Source organism: Phyllobates terribilis, unplaced genomic scaffold (genome assembly GCF_046119375.1).
Source record: "Phyllobates terribilis strain yellow unplaced genomic scaffold, ASM4611937v1 Scaffold_5__5_contigs__length_657084704, whole genome shotgun sequence".
Classification (NCBI taxonomy): domain Eukaryota; kingdom Metazoa; phylum Chordata; class Amphibia; order Anura; family Dendrobatidae; genus Phyllobates; species Phyllobates terribilis.
This window is the reverse complement of record NW_027362765.1, coordinates 615,840,915-615,868,443: the sequence shown is the minus strand read 5'-3', so window position 1 is coordinate 615,868,443 and position 27,529 is coordinate 615,840,915. Positions and strand designations below refer to the sequence as shown.

The 27,529-nt window shown below is 48.8% G+C and overlaps 1 long non-coding RNA gene across 3 annotated transcripts in view; it reads left to right on the top strand.

The window, feature by feature from the left end:
- LOC141273760 (uncharacterized) overlaps positions 1–26,258 on the top strand; it is a 42,803-nt gene extending 16,545 nt beyond the window's left edge. For 2 of the 3 annotated variants that reach the window (XR_012322136.1, XR_012322135.1), the window contains 3 exons: positions 971–1,002; positions 22,446–22,540; positions 22,841–26,258. This is a non-coding gene — a long non-coding RNA (uncharacterized lncRNA). The remainder of the gene's footprint in view (positions 1–970; positions 1,003–22,445; positions 22,541–22,840) is intronic. The other variant, XR_012322134.1, reaches the window with a different exon arrangement.
- The last annotated feature ends 1,271 nt before the right edge of the window (positions 26,259–27,529 follow it).

The window sequence follows — 27,529 nt, the reverse complement described above, 5'->3', positions numbered from 1 at the left end:
GTGTAAGTATGTGTGTATACACATAAATATACCTCATAATAACCTCATAATACACCTCAGCTGCTGCAGAACCTCACAATACATCTTAGGCCTCCTTCACATGTACGCGTGAAAGTGTGGTCTGGTCCATTTGTACCATCTGTGTGTACATGTGTGCCATCCGTGTGACACATACTGTAATAAAATGCATTAAAGAAATTACAGATTTTTATGTGTAAAAGAGAACCTGCCACCAGAAAAAAACGCTATTAGGCCTCTTCCACACATCCAGATATTTCCGGTACTGGAAAAATCAGTACCGGAGATATCCGTGTACTTGTGTCCATGTGTATGATACGTGTGGCATATGTGTTGTAACCGTGTGCCGCCCGTGTGATGCATCAGTATCACACGTACCGGCGCCTGTAAATCAGCCGTACAGTTTGCGCTGTTTTCAAATGCCGGGTGCTGAACGCTTCCCTCATCATTGTTCCCTGCCAGCGCTACGTTCAGCATCAACAGGGGACAATGTTGAGAGTAGTATTCTGCTCCTGCTGTGTCCAACAAGTGCAAAAATAAGAATAAAATAAAAAAATTGTTATTCTCATCTCATCTCCCTCTGTGTCATACAAGTGTATAAATAAGAATAAAATTAAAAAAAATCCTTATTCTCACCTGTCCGAAAATGAAATAAGTGTCCCAGACTGTAATCCATCTCACCTCACATGCTGAGGAGCAGACAATGACTCGCTGCAGTGAGTGGGCCTCTGACCTGCGCTGAGCTCCCTGAGCGGTATCCGGTCAGTCAGTGAGCTCAGCGCAGTTCAGAGGCCCGCTCGCTGCAGCGAGTCATTTTCCTCTGCTCCTCAGCGTGTTCGGTCACCTCCAGCCAACCCAGACACTGATGCAGAATTGTGAATCAGATGGATTACAGCGAGGGACAGTATGTCGAACAGGCGAGTTTCATGGTTGTGTTTTTTTTTTTTTATAGGGGACATAGGCTTTAGGAAATTAGGTGTAAAGGTGAGTATAATGTTTTTTATTTTTATTTATTGTTATTTTACACTTGATAAACACAGCACGGGCATAATACAACTGTCAACATTGTCCCCTGCTGGTGCTGATCTCAGCATGTCCATTAATTTTGCAGAAACGCAGCGTAATTGCCGCCTTTGACTTGCATTGAATCGCTTAATATCTGCATGACTACATGTGCACATTCGGATATTAATCGATTCAATGTGCGGATGGTACCCAGGTCTGGAGAAGAGGAGACTCTCCTCCAGACCCGGGTACCATGATACCTGTTAAAAAAAAGCATTTAAAATAAACATATACTTACCTTCCGATGTCCCCTGGTCTTTTCTCCGCTGAGACCGGTTTGTTGTACTGCTCACGGTGGTGGGAAAGGACCTTCCATGACGTTATTTAGTCATGTGACTAGTCACGCGACCGCTAAAAAGCCCATGATGGGCGGCCCCGGTGGTAAGCAAAAAGTCCAAAAAGTGCACCCCGCTTGTAGGCTAAAAAGCCCATGATGGGCAGCCCCGGTGGTAAGCAAAAAGACACCCCGGTTGTAGGCTAAAAAGCCCATGATGGGCAGCCCCGGTGGTAAGTAAAAAGGCCAAAAAAATGCACCCCGGTTGTAGGCTAAAATGCCCATGATGGGCGGCCCCGGTGGTAAGCAAAAAGGCCAAAAAAATGCACCCCGGTTGTAGGCTAAATTCCCATGATGGGCGGCCCTGTTGTTAAGCAAAAAGGCCAAAAAATGCACCCCGGTTGTAGGCTAAAATGCCCATGATGGACGGCCCCGGTGGTAAGCAAAAAGGCAAAAAAAAAAAAAAGGCACCCCGGTTGTAGGCTAAAAAGCCCATAATGGGCGGCCCTGGTGGTAAGCAAAAAGGCACCCCGGTTGTAGGCTAAAAAGCCCATGATGGGTGGCCCCGGTGGTAAGCAAAAATGCAAAAAAAAAGGCACCCCGGTTGTAGACTAAAAAGCCCATAATGGGCGGCCCTGGTGGTAAGCAAAAAGTGCACCCCGGTTGTAGGCTAAAAAGCCCATGATGGGCGGCCCCGGTGGTAAGCAAAAAAAGGCACCCCGGTTGTAGGCTAAAACGCCCATAATGGGCGGCCTTGGTGGTAAGCAAAAAGTGCACCCCGGTTGTAGGCTAAAAAGCCCATGATGGGCGGCCCCGGTGGTAAGCAAAAAGGCAAAAAAAAAAGGCACCCTGGTTGTAGGCTAAAAAGTCCATAATGGGCGGCCCTGGTGGTAAGCAAAAAGTGCACCCCGGTTGTAGGCTAAAAAGCCCATGATGGGCGACCCCGGTGGTAAGCAAAAAAAAAAAGGCACCCCGGTTGTAGGCTAAAATGCCCATGATGGGCGGCCCCGGTGGTAAGCAAAAAGACCAAAAAAAATGCACCCTGGTTGTAGGCTAAAAAGCCCTTGATGGGCGGCCCCGGTGGTAAGCAAAAAGGCACCCCTGTAGTAGGCTAAAAAGCCCATGATGGGCGGCCTCGGTGGTAAGCAAAAAGGCCAAATTAATGCACCCCGGTTCTAGGCTAAAATGCCCATGATGGACGGCCCCGGTGGTAAGCAAAAAGGCCAAAAAATGCACGTTGGTTGTAGGCTAAAAAGCCCCTGATGGGCGGCCCCGGTGGTAAGCAAAAAGGCAAAAAAATGGCACCCCAGTTGTAGGCTAAAATGCCCATGATGGGCGGCCCCGGTGGTAAGCAAAAAAGCAAAAAAAATGCACCCCGGTTGTAGGATAAAAAGCCCATGATGGACGGCCCCGGTGGTAAGCAAAAAGTGCACCCCACTTGTAGGCTAAAAAACCCATGATGGGCGGCCCCGGTGGTAAGCAAAAAGGCAAAGAAAAAAGGCACCCCGGTTGTAGGCTAAAAAGCCCATGATGGGTGGCACCGGGGGTAAGCGAAAAGGCCAAAGAATGCACCCCGGTTGTAGGCTAAAAAGCCCATGATGGGCGGCCCCGGTGGTAGGCTAAAAAGCCCATGATGGGCGGCCCCGGTGGTAAGCAAAAAGGCAAAAACAAAAAAAAAAAGGCACCCCGGTTGTAGGCTAAAAAGCCCATGATGGGTGGCCCCGGTGGTAAACAAAAAGGCCAAAAAAAAATACCCCGGGTGTAGGCTAAAAAGCCCATGATGGGCGGCCCCGGTGGTAAGCAAAAAAAAAAAAGGCACCCGGTTGTAGGCTAAAAAGCCCATGGTGGGTGGCCCCGGTGGTAAGCAAAATGGACAAAAAAAAGGCACCCCGGTTGTAGGCTAAAAAGCCCATAATGGGCGGCCCTGGTGGTAAGCAAAAAGTGCACCCCGGTTGTAGGCTAAAAAGCCCATGATGGGCGGGCCCCGGTGGTAAGCAAAAAGGCAAAAAAAAAAAAAAGGCACCCCGGTTGTAGGCTAAAAAGCCCATAATGGGCGGCCCTGGTGGTAAGCAAAAAGTGCACCCCGGTTGTAGGCTAAAAAGCCCATGATGGGTGGCCCCGGTGGTAAGCAAAAATGCAAAAAAAAAGGCACCCCGGTTGTAGACTAAAAAGCCCATAATGGGCGGCCCTGGTGGTAAGCAAAAAGTGCACCCCGGTTGTAGGCTAAAAAGCCCATGATGGGCGGCCCCGGTGGTAAGCAAAAAAAGGCACCCCGGTTGTAGGCTGAAACGCCCATAATGGGCGGCCTTGGTGGTAAGCAAAAAGTGCACCCCGGTTGTAGGCTAAAAAGCCCATGATGGGCGGCCCCGGTGGTAAGCAAAAAGGCAAAAAAAAAGGCACCCTGGTTGTAGGCTAAAAAGTCCATAATGGGCGGCCCTGGTGGTAAGCAAAAAGTGCACCCCGGTTGTAGGCTAAAAAGCCCATGATGGGCGACCCAGGTGGTAAGCAAAAAGGCCAAAAAATGCACCCCGGTTGTAGGCTAAAAAGCCCATGATGGGCGGCCTCGGTGGTAAGGAAAAAGGAAAAAAAAAGGCACCCTGGTTGTAGGCTAAAAAGCCCATGATGGGCGGCCCTGGTGGTATGCGAAAAGGCCAAAAAATGCACCCCGGTTGTAGGCTAAAAAGCCCATGATGGGCGGCCCCGGTGGTAAGCAAAAAGGCCAAAAAATGCACCCCGGTTGTAGGCTAAAAAGCCCATGATGGGCGGCCCCGGTGGTAAGCAAAAAGACAAAAAAAAAAAAGGCACCCCAGTTGTAGGCTAAGAAGCCCATGATGGGTGGCCCCGGTGGTAAGCAAAAAGTGCACCCCGGTTGTAGGCTAAAAAGCTCATGATGTGCGGCCCCGGTGGTAAGCAAAAAGGCAAAAAAAAAAGGCACCCCGGTTGTAGGCTAAAAAGCCCATAATTGGCGGCCCTGGTGGTAAGCAAAAAGTGCATTCCGGTTGTAGGCTAAAAAGCCCATGATGGGCGGCCCCGGTGGTAAGCAAAAAGGCCAAAAAAAAGGCACCCCGGTTGTAGGCTAAAAAGCCCATAATGGGCGGCCCTGGTGGTAAGCAAAAAGTGCACCCCGGTTGTAGGCTAAAAAGCCCATGATGGGCGGCCCCGGTGGTAAGCAAAAAGGCAAAAAAAAAGGCACCCCGGTTGTAGGCTAAAAAGCCCATAATGGGTGGCCCTGGTGGTAAGCAAAAAGTGCACCCCGGTTGTAGGCTAAAAAGTCCTTGATGGGCGGCCCCGGTGGTAAGCAAAAAGGCAAAAAAAAGGCACCCCTGTAGTAGGCTAAAAAGCCCATGATGGGCGGCCTCGGTGGTAAGCAAAAAGGCAAAAAAAAAGGCACCCCGGTTGTAGGCTAAAAAGCCCATGATGGGCGGCCCTGGTGGTAATCAAAAAGTGCACCCCTGTTGTAGGCTAAAATGCCCATGATGGGCAGCCCCGGTGGTAAGCAAAAAGGCAAAAAAAAAGGCACCCCAGTTGTAGGCTAAAAAGCCCATAATGGGCTTCCCTGGTGGTAAGCAAAAAGTGCACCCCGGTTGTAGGCTAAAAAGCCCATGATGGGCGGCCCCGGTGGTAAGCAAAAAGGCAAAAAAAAAAAAGGCACCTCGGTTGTAGGCTAAGAAGCCCATGATGGGCGGCCCCGGTGGTAAGTAAAAAGGCCAAAGAATGCACACCGGTTGTAGGCTAAAAAGCCCATGATGGGCGGCCCCGGTGGTAAGCAAAAAGGCCCAAAAAAAAAGGCACCCCGGTTGTAGGCTAAAAAGCCCATGATGGGTGGCCCCGGTGGTAAGCAAAAAGGCCAAAAAATGCACCCCGATTGTAGGCTAAAATGCCCATGATGGGCGGCCCCGGTGGTAAGCAAAAAGGCCAAAAAAATGCACCCCGGTTGTAGGCTAAAATGCCCATGATGGGCGGCCCCGGTGGTAAGCAAAAAGGCCAAAAAAATGCACCCCGGTTGTAGGCCAAAAAGCCCATGATGGGTGGCTCCGGTGGTAAGCAAAAAGATAAAAAAAAAGGCACCCCGGTTGTAGGCTAAAAAGCCCATGATGGGCGGCCCCGGTGGTAAGCAAAAAGACAAAAAAAAGGCACCCCGGTCTAGGCTAAAAAGCCCATGATGGGCGGCCCCGGTGGTAAGCAAAAAAAAAAAGGCACCCCGGTTGTAGGCTAAAAAGCCCATAATGGGCGGCCCCGGTGGTAAGCAAAAAGGCAAAAAAAAAGGCACCCCGGTTGTAGGCTAAAAAGCCCATAATGGGCGGCCCTGGTGGTAAGCAAAAAGTGCACCCCGGTTGTAGGCTAAAAAGCCCATGATGGGCGGCCCCGGTGGTAAGCAAAAAGGCAAAAAAAAGGCACCCCGGTTGTAGGCTAAAAAGCCCATAATGCGTGGCCCTGGTGGTAAGCAAAAAGTGCACCCCGGTTGTAGGCTAAAAAGCCCATGATGGGCGGCCCCGGTGGTAAGCAAAAAGGCACCCCTGTAGTAGGCTAAAAAGCCCATGATGGGCGGCCTCGGTGGTAAGCGAAAAGGCAAAAAAAAAAATAGGCACCCTGGTTGTAGGCTAAAAAGCCCATGATGGGCTTCCCTGGTGGTAATCAAAAAGTGCACCCCGGTTGTAGGCTAAAAAGCCCATGATGGGCGGCCCCGGTGGTAAGCAAAAAGGCAAAAAAAAAAAGGCACCCCGGTTGTAGGCTAAGAAGCCCATGATGGGCGGCCCCGGTGGTAAGTAAAAAGGCCAAAGAATGCACCCCAGTTGTAGGCTGAAAAGCCCATGATGGGCGGCCCCGGTGGTAAGCAAAAAGGCAAAAAAAAAAGGCACCCCGGTTGTAGGCTAAGAAGCCCATGATGGGCGGCCCCGGTGGTAAGTAAAAAGGCCAAAGAATGCACCCCGGTTATAGGCTAAAAAGCCCATGATGGGCGGCCCCGGTGGTAAGCAAAAAGGCAAAAAAAAAAAAAAAGGCACCCCGGTTGTAGGCTAAAAAGCCCATGATGGGCGGCCCCGGTGGTAAGCAAAAAGGCAAAAAAAAAAAAGGCACCCCGGTTGTAGGCTAAGAAGCCCATGATGGGCGGCCCTGGTGGTAAGTAAAAAGGCCAAAGAATGCACCCCGGTTGTAGGCTAAAAAGCCCATGATGGGCGGCCCCGGTGGTAAGCAAAAAGGCAAAAAAAAAAAAAAAAAAGGCACCCCGGTTGTAGGCTAAAAAGCCCATGATGGGCGGCCCCGGTGGTAAGCAAAAAGGCAAAAAAAAAAAGAGGCACCCCGGTTGTAGGCTAAGAAGCCCATGATGGGCGGCCCTGGTGGTAAGTAAAAAGGCCAAAGAATGCACCCCAGTTGTAGGCTAAAAAGCCCATGACGGGCGGCCCCGGTGGTAAGCAAAAAGGCAAAAAAAAAAAGGCACCCCGGTTGTAGGCTAAGAAGCCCATGATGGGCGGCCCCGGTGGTAAGTAAAAAGGCCAAAGAATGCACCCCGGTTGTAGGCTAAAAAGCCCATGATGGGCGGCCCCGGTGGTAAGCAAAAAGGCAAAAAAAAAATAAATGCACCCCGGTTGTAGGCTAAAAAGCCCATGATGGGTGGCCCCGGTGGTAAGCAAAAAGGCCAAAAAAAATGCACCCCGGTTGTAGGCTAAAATGCCCATGATGGGCGGCCCCAGTGGTAAGCAAAAAGGACAAAAAAATGCACCCCGGTTGTAGGCCAAAAAGCCCATGATGGGTGGCCCCAGTGGTAAGCAAAAAGTCAAAAAAAAGGCACCCCGGTTGTAGGCTAAAAAGCCCATGATGGGCGGCCCCGGTGGTAAGCAAAAAGGGCACCCCGGTTGTAGGCTAAAAAGCCCATGATGGGGGGCCCCGGTGGTAAGCAAAAAAAAAAAGGCACCCCTGTTGTAGGCTAAAAAGCCCATGGTGGGCGGCCCCGGTGGTAAGCAAAAAGTGCACCCCGGTTGTAGGCTAAAAAGCCCATGATGGGCGGCCCCGGTGGTAAGCAAAAAGGGCACCCCGGTTGTAGGCTAAAAAGCCCATGATGGGGGGCCCCGGTGGTAAGCAAAAAAAAAAAGGCACCCCTGTTGTAGGCTAAAAAGCCCATGATGGGCGGCCCCGGTGGTAAGCAAAAAGTGCACCCCGGTTGTAGGCTAAAAAGCCCATGATGGGCGGCCCCGGTGGTAAGCAAAAAGGGCACCCCGGTTGTAGGCTAAAAAGCCCATGGTGGGCGGCCCCGGTGGTAAGCGAAATGGCCAAAAAAAAAGACACCCCGGTTGTAGGCTAAAAAGCCCATAATGGGCGGCCCTGGTGGTAAGCAAAAAGTGCACCCCGGTTGTAGGCTAAAAAGCCCATGATGGGCGGCCCCGGTGGTAAGCAAAAAAAAAAAGGCACCCCGGTTGTAGGCTAAAAAGCCCATGGTGGGCGGCCCCGGTGGTAAGCGAAATGGCCAAAAAAAAAGACACCCCGGTTGTAGGCTAAAAAGCCCATAATGGGCGGCCCTGGTGGTAAGCAAAAAGTGCACCCCGGTTGTAGGCTAAAAAGCCCATGATGGGCGGCCCCGGTGGTAAGCAAAAAGGCAAAAAAAAAAAGGCACCCCGGTTGTAGGCTAAAAAGCCCATAATGGGCGGCCCTGGTGGTAAGCAAAAAGTGCACCCCGGTTGTAGGCTAAAAAGCCCATGATGGGCGGCCCCGGTGGTAAGCAAAAAGGCAAAAAAAAAGGCACCCCGGTTGTAGGCTAAAAAGCCCATAATGGGTGGCCCTGGTGGTAAGCAAAAAGTGCACCCCGGTTGTAGGCTAAAAAGCCCATGATGGGCGGCCCCGGTGGTAAGCAAAAAGGCAAAAAAAAGGCACCCCGGTTGTAGGCTAAAAAGCCCATAATGGGTGGCCCTGGTGGTAAGCAAAAAGTGCACCCCGGTTGTAGGCTAAAAAGCCCATGATGGGCGGCCCCGGTGGTAAGCAAAAAGGCAAAAAAAGGCACCCCTGTTGTAGGCTAAAAAGCCCATGATGGGCGGCCTCGGTGGTAAGCAAAAAGGCAAAAAAAAAGGCACCCCGGTTGTAGGCTAAAAAGCCCATGATGGGCGGCCCCGGTGGTAAGCAAAAAGGCAAAAAAAAAAGGCACCCCGGTTGTAGGCTAAGAAGCCCATGATGGGCGGCCCCGGTGGTAAGTAAAAAGGCCAAAGAATGCACCCCGGTTGTAGGCTAAAAAGCCCATGATGGGCGGCCCCGGGGGTAAGCAAAAAAAAAAAAAAAGGCACCCCGGTTGTAGGCTAAAAAGCCCATGATGGGTGGCCCCTGTGGTAAGCAAAAAGGCCAAAAAAATGCACCCCGGTTGTAGGCTAAAATGCCCATGATGGGCGGCCCCGGTGGTAAGCAAAAAGGCCAAAAAAATGCACCCCGGTTGTAGGCCAAAAAGCCCATGATGGGTGGCCCCGGTGGTAAGCAAAAAGGCAAAAAAAAAGGCACCCCGGTTGTAGGCTAAAAAGCCCATGATGGGCGGCCCCGGTGGTAAGCAAAAAGGGCACCCGGGTTGTAGGCTAAAAAGCCCATGATGGGCGGCCCCGGTGGTAAGCAAAAAAAAAAAGGCACCCCGGTTGTAGGCTAAAAAGCCCATGGTGGGCGGCCCCGGTAGTAAGCAAAATGGCCAAAAAAAAGACACCCCGGTTGTAGGCTAAAAAGCCCATAATGGGCGGCCCTGGTGGTAAGCAAAAAGGCACCCCGGTTGTAGGCTAAAAAGCCCATGATGGGCGGCCCCGGTGGTAAGCAAAAAGGCCAAAAAAATGCACCTCGGTTGTAGGCCAAAAAGCCCATGATGGGTGGCCCCGGTGGTAAGTAAAAAGGGAAAAAAAAAGGCACCCCGGTTGTAGGCTAAAAAGCCCATGATGGGCAGCCCCGGTGGTAAGCAAAAAGGCAAAAAAAAAGGCACCCCGGTTGTAGGCTAAAAAGCCCATAATGGGCGGCCCTGGTGGTAAGCAAAAACTGCACCCCGGTTGTAGGCTAAAAAGCCCATGATGGGCGGCCCCGGTGGTAAGCAAAAAGGCAAAAAAAAAAAAAAAAAAACGCACCCCGGTTGTAGGCTAAAAAGCCCATGATGGGCTGCCCCGGTGGTAAGCAAAAAGGCCAAAAAAATGCACCCCGGTTGTAGGCTAAAATGCCCATGATGGGCGGCCCCGGTGGTAAGCAAAAAGGCCAAAAAAATGCACCTCGGTTGTAGGCCAAAAAGCCCATGATGGGTGGCCCCGGTGGTAAGCAAAAAGGCAAAAAAAAGGCACCCCGGTTGTAGGCTAAAAAGCCCATAATGGGCGGCCCTGGTGGTAAGCAAAAAGGCACCCCGGTTGTAGGCTAAAAAGCCCATGATGGGCGGCCCCGGTGGTAAGCAAAAAGGCAAAAAAAAGGCACCCCGGTTGTAGGCTAAAATGCCCATGATGGGCGGCCCCGGTGGTAAGCAAAAAGGCCAAAAAATGCACCCCGGTTGTAGGCTAAAAAGCCCATGATGGGCGGCCCCGGTGGTAAGCAAAAAGGCAAAAAAAAAAAAGGCACCCCGGTTGTAGGCTAAAAAGCCCATGATGGGCGGCCCCGGTGGTAAGCAAAAAGGCCAAAAAATGCACCCCGGTTGTAGGCTAAAAAGCCCACGATGGGCGGCCCCGGTGGTAAGCAAAAAGGCAAAAAAAAAAAAGGCACCCCGGTTGTAGGCTAAAAAGCCCATGATGGCCGGCCCCGGTGGTAAGCAAAAAGGCAAAAAAAAATGCACCCCGGTTGTAGGCTAAAATGCCCATGATGGGCGGCCCCGGTGGTAAGCAAAAAGGCACCCCGGTTGTAGGCTAAAAAGCCCATGATGGGCGGCCCCGGTGGTAAGCAAAAAGGCAAAAAAAAAAGGCACCCCGGTTGTAGGCTAAAAAGCCCATAATGGGCGGCCCTGGTGGTAATCAAAAAGTGCACCCCGGTTGTAGGCTAAAAAGCCCATGATGGGCGGCCCCGGTGGTAAGCAAAAAGGCAAAAAAAAAGGCACCCCGGTTGTAGGCTAAAAAGCCCATAATGGGTGGCCCTGGTGGTAAGCAAAAAGTGCACCCCGGTTGTAGGCTAAAAAGCCCATGATGGGCGGCCCCGGTGGTAAGCAAAAAGGCAAAAAAAAGGCACCCCGGTTGTAGGCTAAAAGCCCATAATGGGTGGCCCTGGTGGTAAGCAAAAAGTGCACCCCGGTTGTATGCTAAAAAGCCCATGATGGGCGGCCTCGGTGGTAAGCAAAAAGGCAAAAAAAAAGGCACCCCGGTTGTAGGCTAAGAAGCCCATGATGGGCGGCCCCGGTGGTAAGTAAAAAGGCCAAAGAATGCACCCCGGTTGTAGGCTAAAAAGCCCATGATGGGCGGCCCCGGTGGTAAGCAAAAAGGCAAAAAAAAAGGCACCCCGGTTGTAGGCTAAGAAGCCCATGATGGGCGGCCCCGGTGGTAAGTAAAAAGGCCAAAGAATGCACCCCGGTTGTAGGCTAAAAAGCCCATGATGGGCAGCCCCGGTGGTAAGCAAAAAGGCAAAAAAAAAGGCACCCCGGTTGTAGGCTAAAAAGCCCATAATGGGCGGCCCCGGTGGTAAGCAAAAAGGCAAAAAAAAAAAAAAAAACGCACCCCGGTTGTAGGCTAAAAAGCCCATGATGGGCTGCCCCGGTGGTAAGCAAAAAGGCCAAAAAAAATGCACCCCGGTAGTAGGCTAAAATGCCCATGATGGGCGGCCCCGGTGGTAATCAAAAAGGCCAAAAAAATGCACCTCGGTTGTAGGCCAAAAAGCCCATGATGGGTGGCCCCGGTGGTAAGCAAAAAGGCAAAAAAAAGGCACCCCGGTTGTAGGCTAAAATGCCCATGATGGGCGGCCCCGGTGGTAAGCAAAAAGGCAAAAAAAAAAAAAGGCACCCCGGTTGTAGGCTAAAAAGCCCATGATGGGCGGCCCCGGTGGTAAGCAAAAAGGCCAAAAAATGCACCCCGGTTGTAGGCTATAAAGCCCACGATGGGCGGCCCCGGTGGTAAGCAAAAAGGCAAAAAAAAAAAAGGCACCCCGGTTGTAGGCTAAAAAGCCCATGATGGGCGGCCCCGGTGGTAAGCAAAAAGGCAAAAAAAAATGCACCCCGGTTGTAGGCTAAAATGCCCATGATGGGCGGCCCCGGTGGTAAGCAAAAAGGCACCCCGGTTGTAGGCTAAAAAGCCCATGATGGGCGGCCCCGGTGGTAATCAAAAAGGCCAAAAAATGCACCCTGGTTGTAGGCTAAAAAGCCCATGATGGGCGGCCCCGGTGGTTAGCGAAAAGGCCAAAAAATGCACCCCGGTTGTAGGCTATAAAGCCCATGATGGGCGGCCCCGGTGGTAAGCAAAAAGGCCAAAAAATGCACCCCGGTAGCAAGCTAAAAAGCCCAAAAGTGGTGCACCGGTGGTAAAACGGGAATGGTATGCTCCGGTGGCACACCAACGGGTAAGGGTGTGCCTCGGTGGCAGGCCAACGTGAAAGGGTGTGCTCCGGTGGCAGGCCAACGGGAAAGTGTGTGCTTCGGTGGCACTACCAACGGGAAAGGGTGTGCTCCGGTGGCACTCCCAACAGGAAAGGGTGTGCTCCGTTGGCACTCCCAACGGGAAAGGGTGTGCTCCGGTGGCACACCAACGGTTAAGGGTGTGCTTCGGTGGCAGGCCAACGTGAAAGGGTGTGCTCCGGTGGCAAGCCAACGGGATAGGGTATGCTTCGGTGGCACTCCCATCGGGAAAAGGTGTGCTCCGGTGGCACTCCCAACGGGAAAGGGTGTGCTCTGGTGGTACTCCCAACGGGAAAATGTATGCTTTGGTGACACGCCAACAGTAAAAGGTGTGCTCCGGTGGCACACCAACGGGAAAGGGTGGTCTCCGGTGGCACGCCAACGGGAAAGAGTGTGCTTCGGTGGCACACTAACGGAAATGTGTGTGCTCGTGTGGCATGCCAATGCGAAAGTGTGTGCTCTGGTGTCACGCCAACAGGAGAGAGTGTGCTCCCGTGGCACGTCAATGAAAAAGCCCATGATGGGCGGCCCCGGTGGTAAGCAAAAAGGCAAAAAAAAAAGGCACCCCGGTTGTAGGCTAAAAAGCCCATAATGGGCGGCCCTGGTGGTAAGCAAAAAGTGCACCCCGGTTGTAGGCTAAAAAGCCCATGATGGGCGGCCCCGGTGGTAAGCAAAAAGGCAAAAAAAAAGGCACCCCGGTTGTAGGCTAAAAAGCCCATAATGGGTGGCCCTGGTGGTAAGCAAAAAGTGCACCCCGGTTGTAGGCTAAAAAGCCCATGATGGGCGGCCCCGGTGGTAAGCAAAAAGGCAAAAAAAAGGCACCCCGGTTGTAGGCTAAAAAGCCCATAATGGGTGGCCCTGGTGGTAAGCAAAAAGTGCACCCCGGTTGTATGCTAAAAAGCCCATGATGGGCGGCCTCGGTGGTAAGCAAAAAGGCAAAAAAAAAGGCACCCCGGTTGTAGGCTAAAAAGCTCATGATGGGCGGCCTCGGTGGTAAGCAAAAAGGCAAAAAAAGGCACCCCTGTAGTAGGCTAAAAAGCCCATGATGGGCGGCCTCGGTGGTAAGCAAAAAGGCAAAAAAAAAGGCACCCCGGTTGTAGGCTAAAAAGCCCATGATGGGCGGCCCCGGTGGTAAGCAAAAAGGCAAAAAAAAAAGGCACCCCGGTTGTAGGCTAAGAAGCCCATGATGGGCGGCCCCGGTGGTAAGTAAAAAGGCCAAAGAATGCACCCCGGTTGTAGGCTAAAAAGCCCATGATGGGCGGCCCCGGTGGTAAGCAAAAAAAAAAAAAAAGGCACCCCGGTTGTAGGCTAAAAAGCCCATGATGGGTGGCCCCTGTGGTAAGCAAAAAGGCCAAAAAAATGCACCCCGGTTGTAGGCTAAAATGCCCATGATGGGCGGCCCCGGTGGTAAGCAAAAAGGCCAAAAAAATGCACCTCGGTTGTAGGCCAAAAAGCCCATGATGGGTGGCCCCGGTGGTAAGCAAAAAGGCAAAAAAAAGGCACCCCGGTTGTAGGCTAAAATGCCCATGATGGGCGGCCCCGGTGGTAAGCAAAAAGGCAAAAAAAAAAAAAGGCACCCCGGTTGTAGGCTAAAAAGCCCATGATGGGCGGCCCCGGTGGTAAGCAAAAAGGCCAAAAAATGCACCCCGGTTGTAGGCTATAAAGCCCACGATGGGCGGCCCCGGTGGTAAGCAAAAAGGCAAAAAAAAAAAAGGCACCCCGGTTGTAGGCTAAAAAGCCCATGATGGGCGGCCCCGGTGGTAAGCAAAAAGGCAAAAAAAAATGCACCCCGGTTGTAGGCTAAAATGCCCATGATGGGCGGCCCCGGTGGTAAGCAAAAAGGCACCCCGGTTGTAGGCTAAAAAGCCCATGATGGGCGGCCCCGGTGGTAATCAAAAAGGCCAAAAAATGCACCCCGGTTGTAGGCTAAAAAGCCCATGATGGGCGGCCCCGGTGGTTAGCGAAAAGGCCAAAAAATGCACCCATGTTGTAGGCTATAAAGCCCATGATGGGCGGCCCCGGTGGTAAGCAAAAAGGCCAAAAAATGCACCCCGGTAGCAAGCTAAAAAGCCCAAAAGTGGTGCACCGGTGGTAAAACGGGAATGGTATGCTCCGGTGGCACACCAACGGGTAAGGGTGTGCCTCGGTGGCAGGCCAACGTGAAAGGGTGTGCTCCGGTGGCAGGCCAACGGGAAAGTGTGTGCTTCGGTGGCACTACCAACGGGAAAGGGTGTGCTCCGGTGGCACTCCCAACAGGAAAGGGTGTGCTCCGTTGGCACTCCCAACGGGAAAGGGTGTGCTCCGGTGGCACACCAACGGTTAAGGGTGTGCTTCGGTGGCAGGCCAACGTGAAAGGGTGTGCTCCGGTGGCAAGCCAACGGGATAGGGTATGCTTCGGTGGCACTCCCATCGGGAAAAGGTGTGCTCCGGTGGCACTCCCAACGGGAAAGGGTGTGCTCTGGTGGTACTCCCAACGGGAAAATGTATGCTTTGGTGACACGCCAACAGTAAAAGGTGTGCTCCGGTGGCACACCAACGGGAAAGGGTGGTCTCCGGTGGCACGCCAACGGGAAAGAGTGTGCTTCGGTGGCACACTAACGGAAATGTGTGTGCTCGTGTGGCATGCCAATGCGAAAGTGTGTGCTCTGGTGTCACGCCAACAGGAGAGAGTGTGCTCCCGTGGCACGTCAATGAGAATGGGTGTGCTCCGGTCGCACTGCAATGACAAAGGGAAGACTGTATGGCCTGTTATATGGAGGGCTGTTTGGTTCCAATTATATCAAATGCAATGCTATGTAGGGCACATTGTAATAAATGGAGGGCTATTTGGGACCCCTTATATTGAATGGAGAGATATGAGGGTGCCAATATATTATAAGAAAATCTATGTAGGGCCCATTATATTAAATGGAGGGGTAGGTAGGACCCATTATATTATATATAAAGCTATGTGGTGCCCAATTCATTAATTGAAGGGCTATATGGGACCGACTGTATTAAATTAAGGGCTATGTGGTGCTCAATACATTAAATGGAGGGCTATCTGGGGCACATTACGGTATATTAAGTGATAAGGTATACGGACCATTATTAAATTTAGTGTCATGGTGGGCCCATTATACTACGTGGAGGCCTATATGTGTCCCCTTATAATAAATGGAAGGCTATGTGGGTCCCGTGATATTATATGCATAGCTATGTGGCGCCAATTATATTAAATAGAAGACTGTGGGGTTCATTATTTTAAATGGAGGGTTATGTGGGGTCCACTATATTAAATGGAGGGCTATGCAGGTCCCATTATAAGAAATAGAAAGCTATGCAGATCCCATAATATTAAATGGGAATTCTTTGTGGGACCCATTACATTAATTGCAGTACTACGTGGGGGCCATTGTATTACATGAAGGGTTTTGTGGGTCACAATGCATTAAATGGAAGGTAATGTAGGGAACATTATAATAAATGGCGGGCTATGTGGAACCCCTTAATGTTGAATGGAGGGCTATGTGGGTCCCAATATATTATAAAACCAATGTTGGTGCCCATAACATTAAATTGAGGGTTATATTTGGCCCATTATTTTATATGTAAAGCTATGTGGTGCCATTCCATTAATTGAAGGGCTATGTCGGATCCATTATATTAATTTGAGGGCTATGTGATACACATTAAATGGAGGGCTATGTGGGTCCCATTATATTAAACAAAAGGGTATATGGGGCCGTTATATTAAATTGAGTGCCTTGTGGGGCCCTTTATATTAAATAGAGAGCTATGTGGTACCCATTATATTATGTGGAGGGCTATATGTGACCCCTTATATTAAATGGAGGACTATGTTGGACTCAGTATATTAAATGGAGGGCTGTATGGGGCCCATTATATTAAATGGAGGGCTATGTGGGGCCTATATAATAAATTGAGGGCTATGTGTGGCCATTACAATAAATTGAGAGCTATGTGGGGCACATTATATTGAATGAAGGGTTTTGTGGGGCCCATATTATATGTAAAGCTATGTGGTGCCCATTATATTAAATAGAAAGCTATATAGGTCCTATTATATTAAATGGAGTTCTTTGTGGGACCCATTATAGTACTTGCAGGGCTACATGTGGCCCACTGTATTAAATGGAGGGTTTTGAAGGGTCCTTTTTATTATATGTAAAGCTATGTGGGGCCCATTATATTAAATGTTGGGCTATGTGGGACCCATTTTATTAAATTGAGGACTATGTGTGCCCATTATATTAAATGAAGGATTTTGTGGGTACCATTATATTAAAGGGAAGGCTATGTAGAGCGTATTCTATGAAACAAGAGGGGATTGTAGGGAGAGAAAATAGGAAGCGCAGGCTTCTAAGTGTAGTAGTTAGATTCCAAGGGTATATACTCAGTATAAATCCACTCACCTATTTGGTATCTTGAGGTAAAGCATGTAAATCCAATCAGTTGTATTTTAGTTTGAAATAAAAATTCTTTGAATCCGAATATCAAGTTCCATCATCATCCTTCAGGAGCGCATATTGCTGGGAAAAAACATTTACATAGAGCGTATTCTAATAAATGGAGGGCTATATCGGATCCTTTATATTGAATGGAGGGTTAGGTGAATAAACGGGAAAGGATGTACTCCGGTGGCATGCCAACGGTAAAGGGTGTGCTCCTTTGGCACTCCTACGGGAAAAGGGTGTGCTTCAGTGGCACTCCCAACGGGAAAGGGTGTTCTCCGGTGTTACTACAACGGAGAGGGTGTTCTCCGGTGGCAGACCAAGGGAAAGGGTGTGCTCCGGTGGAAGGCCAACGGGAAAGTGTACACCGGTGGCACGCCAACAGGAGCGGGTATGCTCCGGTGGCACGGCAATGGGAGAGGGTGTGCTTCGGGAGCACGCCAGTGGGAAAGGGTGTGATTCGGTGGCACTCCCAACGGGAAGAGGTGTGCTCGGTGGCACTCCCAATAGGAAAGGGTGTACTCCGGTGGCACTCCCAACGGGAAAGGGTGTGCTTCGTTGACATGTCAACGGTAAAAGGTGTGCTGCGGTGGCACACCAACGGGAAAGGGTGTGCTTGGTTGGCATGCCAACGGCAAAATGTGTGTTCCAGTGGCTCGGCAACGAGAGAGTGTGCTCCCGTGGCACGTCAATGGGAAAGGGTGTGCTCAGGTGGCACTCCCAACGGGAAAGGGTGTGCTTCGTTGACATGCCAACTGTAAAAGGTGTCCTTCGGTGGCACGCCAATGGTAAAAGGTGTGCTCCGGTGGCACGCCAACGGGAAAGAGTGTGCTCCGGTGGCACGCCATCGGGAAAAGTGTGCTTGGGTGGCATGCCAACGGGAAAATGCGTGCTCCAGTGGCACGGCAAAGGGAGAGTGTGCTCCTGTGGCACGTCAACGGGAAAGGGTGTGCTCAGGTGGCACTGCAATTACAAAAGGAAGGCTATGCGTGGCCTGTTATACGGAGGGCTATTTGGAATCCCTTATATTGAATGGATGGCTATGTGGGTGCCAATATATTATAAGAAAATCTATGTGGGGTCCATTATATTAAATGGAGGAGTAGGTAGGACCCATTATATTATATATACTGCTATGTGGTACCCAATACATTAATTGAAGGGATATGTGGGACCTACTTTAATAAATTGAGGGCTATGTGGTGCTCAGTACATTAAATGGAGGGCTATGTGGGGCCCATTTTGGTATATTAATTGAGAGGATATGCGGGCCATTATTAAATTTAGTGCCATGTGGGGCCCATTATATTACGTGGAGGACTATATGTGTCCCCTTATATTAAATGGAAGGCTATGTGAGTCCCGTGATATTATATGAATAGCTATGTGGCGCCCATTATATTAAATGAAAGACTATGTGGGGTCCATTATTTTAAATGGAGGGTTATGGGGGCTCCACTATTACATGAAGGGCTGTATAGGGCCCATTATATTTCATGGAGTGCTATGTTGGGCCCATATAATAAATTGAGTACTATGTGGTGCCCATTACAATAAATTGATAGCTATGTGGGGCCGATTATATTAAATGTTGGGCTATGTGGGACCCATTTTATTAAATTGAGGGCTATGTGGGCCCATTATATTAAAGGAAGGGTTTTGTGGGTGCCATTATATTAAAGGGAAGGCTATATAGGGAGTATTCTAATAAATGGAGGGCTATATAGGATCTTTTATATTGAATGGAGGGTTAGGTGAAAAAACGGGAAAGGATGTGCTCCAGTGGCATTCCAGCGGTAAAGGGTGTGCTCCTGTGGCACTCCAACGGGAAAGTGTGTTCTCTGGTGGCACTCCAACGGGAAAGTGTGTTCTCTGGTGGCACTCCAACGGGAAAGGGTGTTCTCCGGTGGCACGCCAACGGGAAACGGTGTGCTTCGGTGGTACTGCAATGACAAAGGGGAAGGCTCTGTGTGGCCTTTTATATGGAATAGCATGTGGGGCACATTATATTAAATGGAGGGCTATGCAAGGCCCATTATAATAATTGCATGGCTACGTGGGGCCCATTGTACTAAATAGAGGATTGTGTAGGGCTCTTTATAATATAGGTAGATCTTTGTGGGGTCCATTATATTGAATTTTGGGCCAAATGGGGTCCATTATATTAAGTGAAGGTTTTTGTGGTTCCAATTATATTAAATGGAATCCTATGTAGGGCACATCCCTTTTATTGAATGGAGGGCTATGTGGGTGCCATTATATCATAAGTAAATCTATATGGGGCTATAAAGCACACTTTTTTCCTTAAAAAATTTGGAGGAAAGTGGGGGATGCTTCTTATAGTCCGAATGTGGTGTGTGTGTATATGTATATATATAACCACACACACACACTGTGGAGGAGCGGGCACAGTAGGCAGGGGCTAGCTGCTGCAGCAGCTCCTGCGTGTGCCTGCTGCTAAAGAAAATGAATATTCACTGCTCCCCACGCCCATGGGGCATTCATACCAGAAAGGGATGGGGGAAGCCATGCATACCAGGAAGAGGGATGAATGGAGCCATACATACCTGGATTAGGGATGGGCGGTGCCATGCATACCAGGAAGAGGGATGAGGGGTGCTATGCATACAAGGATGAGGGATGAGGGGTGCCATGCATACAAGGATGAAGAGTGCCATGCATACAAGGATGAGGGATGAGGGTTGCCATGCATACCAGGAAGAGGGATGAAGGGGCCATGCATACTAGGAAGAGGGATGAGGGGTGCCATGCATACCAGGATGGGGATGAGGGATGCCTTGAATACCAGGATAGGTATGAGAGGGGCCATGCATGCTAGGATAAGGATGAGGGGTGCTATGCATACCAGGAAGAGGGATGCTATGCATACAAGGATGAGGGGTGCCATGCATACAAGGATGAGGGGTGCCATGCATACAAGGATGAGGGTTGCCATGAATAGAGGCATGAGGGGGGCCATGCATACTAGGATGAAGGGGTCATGTGTACCAGGAAAAGGGATGAGGGGTGCCATGCATACCAGGATAGGGATGAGGGATGCCTTGCATACCTGGATAGTTATGAGGGGGGCCATGCATACCAGGATAAGGATGAGGGGTGCCATGCATACCAGGATGAGGAATGTCTTGCATACCAGGATGGAGATCAGGGGTGCCTTGCATACCAGGATGGGGATCAGGTGTGCCATGCATACCAGGATAGGGATCAGTGGTGGCATGCATACCAGGAAGAGGGATGAGGGGGGCCATGCATACCAGGAAAAGGGATGAGGGGGTGACCATGCATACCAGGATGAGGGGTGCCATGCATATCAGCAAGAGGGATGAGGGGTGCCATGCATACATGGATGGGGCTCAGGGGTGCCATGTATGCCAGGATGGGGATGGGGACTACATATAATAGGAAGAGCGGGGCCATATATACCTGGATGGGGGATATTAACAGAATTGGGGTACATTACCCCTATAACAGTGTCAGCAGCAGACCCCCTCCCCCTTAACAGTGCTTCATGACCACATTTTTTGCTTACATTTGTTTTCTATTTTCCTCTAAAACCTAGGTGCGTCTTATGGTCCGGTGCGTCTTATAGTCCGAAAAATACGGTATATTAAATGATAGGGTATACTGCCCGTTATTAAATTTAGTGCTATGTGGGGCCCATTATATTACGTGGAGGCCTATATGTGTCCCCTTATATTAAATGGAAGACTATGTGGGTCCCGTGATATTATATGAATGGCTAAAGCTGCGCCCATTATACTAAATGGAAGACTATGTGGGGTCTACTATATTAAATGGAGGGCTGTGCGTGTCTCATTATAAATAATAAATAGAATGCAATGCAGATCCCATTATATTAAATAAGAGTTTTCTGTGGGACCCATTATACTAATTGCAGGGCTACTTGGGTCCCATTGTATTAAATGAAGGGTTTTGTGGGTCACATATTAAATAGAAGGCTATGTATGGCACATTATAATAAATGGAGGGCTATATTTGACCTCTTATTGAATAGAGGGCTATTTGGGTCCCAATATATTATAAGAAAATCCATATTGGACCCATAACATTAAATGGAGGGTTATATTTGGGGACTATGTGGTACCCATTACATTAAATGGAGGGCTATGTGGGGCCCATCATATTCAATGAAAGGGTATATGAGGTCGTTATATTAAATTTAGTGCCATGCTGGGCTCTTTATATTAAATGGAGAGCTATGTGGTACCCATTATATTATGTGGAGGGCTATATGTGACCCCTTATATTGAATGGAGGGCTATGTGGGTCCCAATATAGTATTAGAAAATCCATGTGGGGCCCATAACTTTAAAAGGAGGGCTATATTTGGCCCATTATTTTATATGTAAAGCTATATGGTGCCCATTCCATTAATTGAAGGGCTATGTCGGATCCATTATATTAATTTGAGGGCTATGTGGTACCCATTACATTAAATGGAGGGCTATGTGGGGCCCATTATATTAATTGAAAGGGTATATGGGGTCATTATATTACATTTAGTGCCATGCGGGGCCCTTTATATTAATTGGAGAGCTATGTGGTACCCATTATATTATGTGGAGGGCTATATGTGACCACTTATATTAAATGGAGGGATATGTTGGACACAGTATATTAACCACTTTACAGCCTGTGACATATTAGTACGCACAGGCTGTAATCCCCCGGTTCAGTGAGGGCTCCGGCGCTGAGCCTGCACTGAACCGAGCACATGTCAGCTGATTCTTACAGCTGACATGTGCCCGCAACAGCCGCGGGTGGAATCGCGATCCACCCGTGGCTGTTAACATGTTAAATGCCGCTGTCAATCTCTGACAGCGGCATTTAACAGCGCCGCCCCGGAAGCGCGTCACTTACCCCGTCCATCGGTGACCCCGTCACGTGATCGTGGGTCACCGATGGGTAGTCATGACAACCCTGGGTCTGCAGCAGACTCTAGTGGTTGTCATGAGCTGGTCGCTAGGAGCACCACCTAGTGGTCGGCGCTCATAGCACGGGACCATTTCTGCTACATACAGGTGATCTGCTGATCATCTGTATGTAGCAGAGGCGATCAGATAAGTGATGCTTCTAGTCTCCTATGGAGACTATAGAAGCAAGCAAAAAGTTTTTAAAAATATTAGAAAAATGTAAAAAATATAAAAGTTTAAATCACCCCCCTTTCGCCCCATTCAAAATAAAATAATAAAAAAAAATCCCCACATACACATATTTGGTATCGCCTCTTTCAGAATCGCCCGATCTATCAATATAAAAAAAGAATTATTCCGATCGGTAAACGGCGTAACGAGGAAAAAATTCTAAACGCCCGAATTATGTTTTTTGGTCGCCGCGACATTGCAATAAAATGCAATAATAGGCGATCAAAACATTGGATCTACCCCAAAATGGTATCAATAAAAACTTCAGCTCGGTGCGCAAAAAATAAGCCCTCACCCAGCCCCAGATCCCGAAAAATGGAGACGCTACGGGTCTTGGAAAATTGCGCCATTTTTTTTTTACCAAACTTTGGAATTTTTTTTCACTACTTTTCACTACCTGGAGAATAATAATGGCAGGTCAGTTTTAGCATTCAGTGAACGTGGTAAAAAAAACCCAAACATCTGTGGTATTGCACTTTTTTTGCAATTTCACCGCACTTGGAATTTTTTTCCCGTTTTCTCGTACACGATATGGTAAAACTAGTAAACTAGTAATGGCGTTGAAAAGTACAACTCGACCCGCAAAAAATAAGAACAGCAACTATTTCCGCTCACGTTCGGTATCAACAGCGTCATTGATGTCTACAGATGACCGTTTCCCTCTGGAGCCATCAGGCTCTCATGTCAGACAACCCACCTACCCCCCACAAAGGGTCCAGAAGGAAACAGACGACTCCATTCCAAGTTGGTGTATCCCAGGGGGGGCTCCGTATCATTAACCTATCTACACATATACAATCTGCTGCACAGGTGGAGGTTCTTGGGAGTGGCCTATCATTTTCATCAACAAATGCCATTCTTTTTTTCACTGCTCTCTAGAACTTCCACATGTTTGCCTGCAAACTGATTCTCCATAAACTCCATTCCAGGTCGCGTGGTGAAGGAGACCCTATGAGCGCTGCGGTGGAAGAGGCCCTACAAAATTTAGAGGACCTCCTTTTGGAGCAGGGAACTCTTTCAACAGGTGGGTCATTATAATAATTGTACCCTAAATCCACAGTTTTCCCTCAGTCCGGCTCTGGAGATATTTGTGCGATTGGTCACGGAGGACCTTAAATGTCTCTCCACACGCTTGAGATTTGAAAATTTGACACACTTCCAACGTGTAGCCATTCAATAGTTGCAGTCTCTTCGAGACGTGTTCTTTAAACCGGCGGACAAGGGAGGCAACATAGTGGTGTGCCCTGTTCCAAATATGAAAAGTAGGCACTTCGGCCAATTACGGGGTTCAACACCTATACTAAATTGTCTTTTAACCCAACAGCAGAAGATCCAGAAGGATGCTGTCAGCCCCCCGGGATGTCCGATCATGCCTGATTTGGTAGGCCTATGTGAATTGATATGCAAATACATTGACAGACATCTCAAGCCCCTTGTTGAGTTTTTCCATCATATACACTGTGTTCCAAATTATTATGCAAATAATATTTTCTCAGATTTTCCCAAATTACCTATATGAATTGCAGTCATTGTAATTTTCCAGTCAAATAACTATTAGAGTACAATTGAAAGGTTTTTGTACAAACTGCCTATGATAACAAACTCATCCGAGAGAAGGAAGGCCTATTAAGCGCAATACTTCATTTTAAACAAAATCCAATCAAGAGATAGAAGTATAGATGCAATAAAATCCAAGTTTATTCGAAAAATTATTTAAAGGGGTTCTGATAAAAAAATATATATAGGAGAAGTAGAAAGTGAAGGTACCCACAGTAACAATTGGTATATGTAATTGTTGGAATTTATATATAGCCACATTCATGTATAAATCATCAGTTAGCCTGTGGATTAAAGTGACTTGTGCTCAGTGCGTATCAATACAGGAAGTACCACAAATAAACCAAAATGGGTAATTCTTATTGCACCAAATCGTAACAAATAATACTCCGGGGCTAAAAAATGGTTAGTACCACAATACAAAGAGATAATTCCAATCCAGGGCTATATTAGGTAGAAAGTAGAAAACTTCAATAAAATCTCCAAGCACTAATGAGCACAGATCAGAAGCAGAAATAATTAGATCAATCCGAATAGTACCATCAGACAATAAGGACTAGTGTTAATAAACTTGGATTTTATTGCATCTATACTTCTATCTCTTGATTGGATTTTGCCTATGATAACAGTATATTTTTTAAAAAATAAAAAACTCAAACTGCACTCAAAATGCATGTTCCAAATTATTATGCACAGTAGAGTTTTCAACCTTTTCATTTTAATAAAGAACAAAAAAATGGTCATTTTTGAAATTATAAGCATTAGCAGGTTATTACAAACTGAAATCAAACAGTTTTCAACTCAAAACTTTATTCTAGCTGATGTAACATTTGCACATAGGACCCCTTGTTCGAAAGGAGCTTCTGAACTCTCTCGTCCATTGAATTTGTCAGGTTTTGGATGGTTTCTGCTTCAATTGTTTTGCATGAGGACAGAAAACCCTCCCAGAGCTGTTGCTTAGATGTGAACTGACTCCCGCCATCATAGACACTCCTTTTGATGATGCTCCAGAGGTTCTCAATGGGGTTGAGGTCAGGGGAGCATGGGGGCCACACCATAAGTTTGTCCCCTTTTATGCCCACAGCAGCCAGAGATGCAGATGTGTTATGTGCAGCATGAGACGGGGCATTGTCCAGGTCGAGTGCTGAGATACATTGATGACATTTTATTTTTTTGGTGGGGGACGGTGAAGGGGCTTGACAATTTTATGGCGCGACTCAGTTCTAACTCGCGTGGGATCAAACTTCATACACATCATGCTAAACGCATTGATTTTCTTGACGTCACTCTGGAGGTGGATGCTCACTCCACTATCCAGACGTCTACCGCAAACCTACGGCAGTAAATGCTTTGATACACGCTGAATCCGCACTTAATTCATCGCCGATTAGGATGAGGATGAGGCGGATCTGCTCCACTGACTAAATTTGAGACACAGACCGCAGATCTGGCTGATCGTTTTAGGAATCGTGGATATAGTAACAGGAGCATCGACCGTGGCTATCGGAGGGCACGGGGAACTCTCCGTAACCAGTTATTGTACCCAGCCCGTTCGGGGGAGGCGGTGAAAGAACAAGAAGTTACCCGCTATATTTCTACCTTCAATCACGAATGGGACTCTTTGTGGCAGATTTTGACTAAACATTGGGGAATTCTTTGCACAGAGCCCTCCCTGATATGCCACCTTGGTAATCACCCACTGATGACGGCTCGGCGGGCCAAAAATCTGAGGGATCTCTTGGTGTCCAGCCACTATGTTCCTGCTCCATCAAACCCTTTTCGGTCCCACGGTGGTTTGCTTTCCCTGTGGCCACTGTCTTGCCTGCGCCAATGTCCTCCGCAGTGCATCCTTTGCATCATGTGACGGCTCTTGTGTATTTAGGATTACGAATTACATTTCGTGTGGCACCACCAATGTCATCTATTATGCAACTTGTGGCTGCGGCCTGATATACATTGGACTGACTACGCGAGAGCTGCGAGTCAGGGTGCGGGAGCACGCGCGGGACATTGGCACGGCCAGTACGGTGGATGATCCCCGGGAGCTCAAGACACTAGCACGCCATGTCCGAGCCGTACATAATTTGGACCCAAGGACATTGAAGGTGCGTGGAATAGATGTGTTACACCTTGGCTCCCGGAGGGGCAATGCTGCAAAGCTCAAAACTTCTGGCCCAGAAAGAGGCCTAAATGAAGCTCTAAGCTTCGCACCCTTTTTATAAGCAAGGTCTCCTGTATGTATATACATATACTTTCATTTGTTCTCCTGCAGACTCTGAGCTTTAATATACACTTTGTTGATGGCAATTAATTTTATTCTTTTATCTATTTTATATTTGTGTTTATTCTGTACTAATTTTTTCTCCTTTCATTCAGTGCAGTTCTATGTGAGACTGATATGTACGTCTCGTTTACGATTGGGGAAGCTTCAAGCATCTGGTTTTGTGGATCATTATTATTTGTACTTCTGTGTGCCATTTATTTATGCCCATTAGCCCTATGTTCAGCTTTTGTACTGTGCCCTTTTGCTATTACGCTTTATTGTATTTGGATGTCACATATATTTCCTTATGTAATTTTTCTTCATTATTATGTTCTATTTTTTGGTTAATACCATGCGGCACTTATATCATAATACGTGTATTCTCCATAGTGTTTGGTGATTCTTTTCACTTATAATTACCGCTTTGTTTTGTTTCCCCTTTGATTGTGAGCTGCAGTGCGCCTGCGCTATGGTGATCCTCCTCTCTCTGCATGCACTGACACATGACCGCTCTTGGGTCGTACTTAAAGGTCCTTTTCCTCAACACTGTACCAGCCTCTTGATAAAGCAACATCACCCTGAGCGACACGTGCATTGAGGCTTTTTCCTGCTGTCAATGTCATCTTTGCGGTGCTCCATAGCTTTTTGTGACCTATCTCTGGGTAAGATTTCTTGTTGGATTGGCTGCCATTATATTATTTGTATGTGGCTTACCATAGCCCTTTGTGCACTCTTACTATGTAGCACCCTTTACAAGATATCTAATGTGTAGCCATTTACTCTTATATATCTGCCTCTTAATGGTCGTCTGTGGAGCGCCGTAGCTCCTGGCACTTTGCACTGTTGTCATGTTAGTTTCCTATGATACCTATTTATACTGTACATTGTTGTAATGTATAAAATTTGACTTTTTACGTCCTTTATGCTCAGTATTTATTAAATTGAGGGCTATGTGGTTTTGGTTCAGACCTCACGGAGCTGATTGCCAAGGCAAAGGCCAAGGATTCGGCTTTGCCGCAGCGGAAGGTAGCGGCTTCTACGTCTGGCAAGTCAATTGCAGGTAGTGGTCGCCTGTCCTTTCGGCCTAGGGGACAGTTCCGTCAGCCCTCTTGGAGATCGGGTCGTCCCTCGTCTTCCGGGAAAAAGACCACCCAGAAATCCCGTACTCCCTGGAAACAACACTTCCGTCAGGACAAATGGGAGGTTGACAAAAAGCCCGATAAGTCGGACTGATGCCAGGAACCCGCCCGAGGACTCTCGGGTGGGAGGTCGTCTGCTACAATTCGGGTCGTTTTGGGCGTCCCACGTATCGGACGCCTGGGTGACGCGGGTTATGTCGGCAGGCTATTTCATAGAGTTTCATTCTCGACTCCCGGACAGGTTTCGCCAGTCACGCCTCCCGTCCGAGCCCAAGCTGGCTGCCGCACTGCTGCGGGAGATCGACACTCTTCTGCTGCAGGGTGTGGTGGTTCCGGTTCCGCCGGAGGACCGGGAAAGGGGGTTTTACTCCAACCTTTTTGTGGTCCCCAAAAAGGAGGAAAAGTTTCCCCCCATTCTGGACCACAAGGATTTGAATTTTTATGTCCGGACCCGGAAATTCCGTAGGGAGTCTCTTCGCTGTGTCGTGGTGGCCCTGTCGCAGTACGATGTCTTGGTGTTGATCGACATCCGCGATGCCTATTTGCATGTCCCTATCGGCAGGGCTCACCAGCGTTTCCTGCGTTTCGCCATAGGTCAGGCCCATTACCAGTTTGTGGCCCTACCATTCGGGTTGGCCTCGGCACCCAGGGTTTTTACAAAGATTCTGGCGCCGCTCATGGCGCTCCATCCTTCGAATGCAAGGAGTTGCAATTCTCCCCTACCTGGTCGACCTGTTAATTGTGTCGCCCACAGCAGAGGAGGCGGTGACAGCCCGCGATCTCTCCCTTCAGCACCTGGAGGACTTCGGGTGGCTGGTCAATTGGAAGAAGTCGTCTTTGGAGCCTTCGCAGTCAATCCTGTTCTTGGGGATGCATTTCGACACGGTACGGGCAGCGGTGTCCCTACCTCCGGACAAACAAGCGAACCTTCGTCACCATGTCCAGGCTATGAGGTCAGCGATGACGATGTCCCTTCGGGAGTGTATGCGCCTTCTGGGTCTGATGGCGACGGCGATGGAAGCAGTACCGTTTGCACAATTTCATTCCCGGGGTC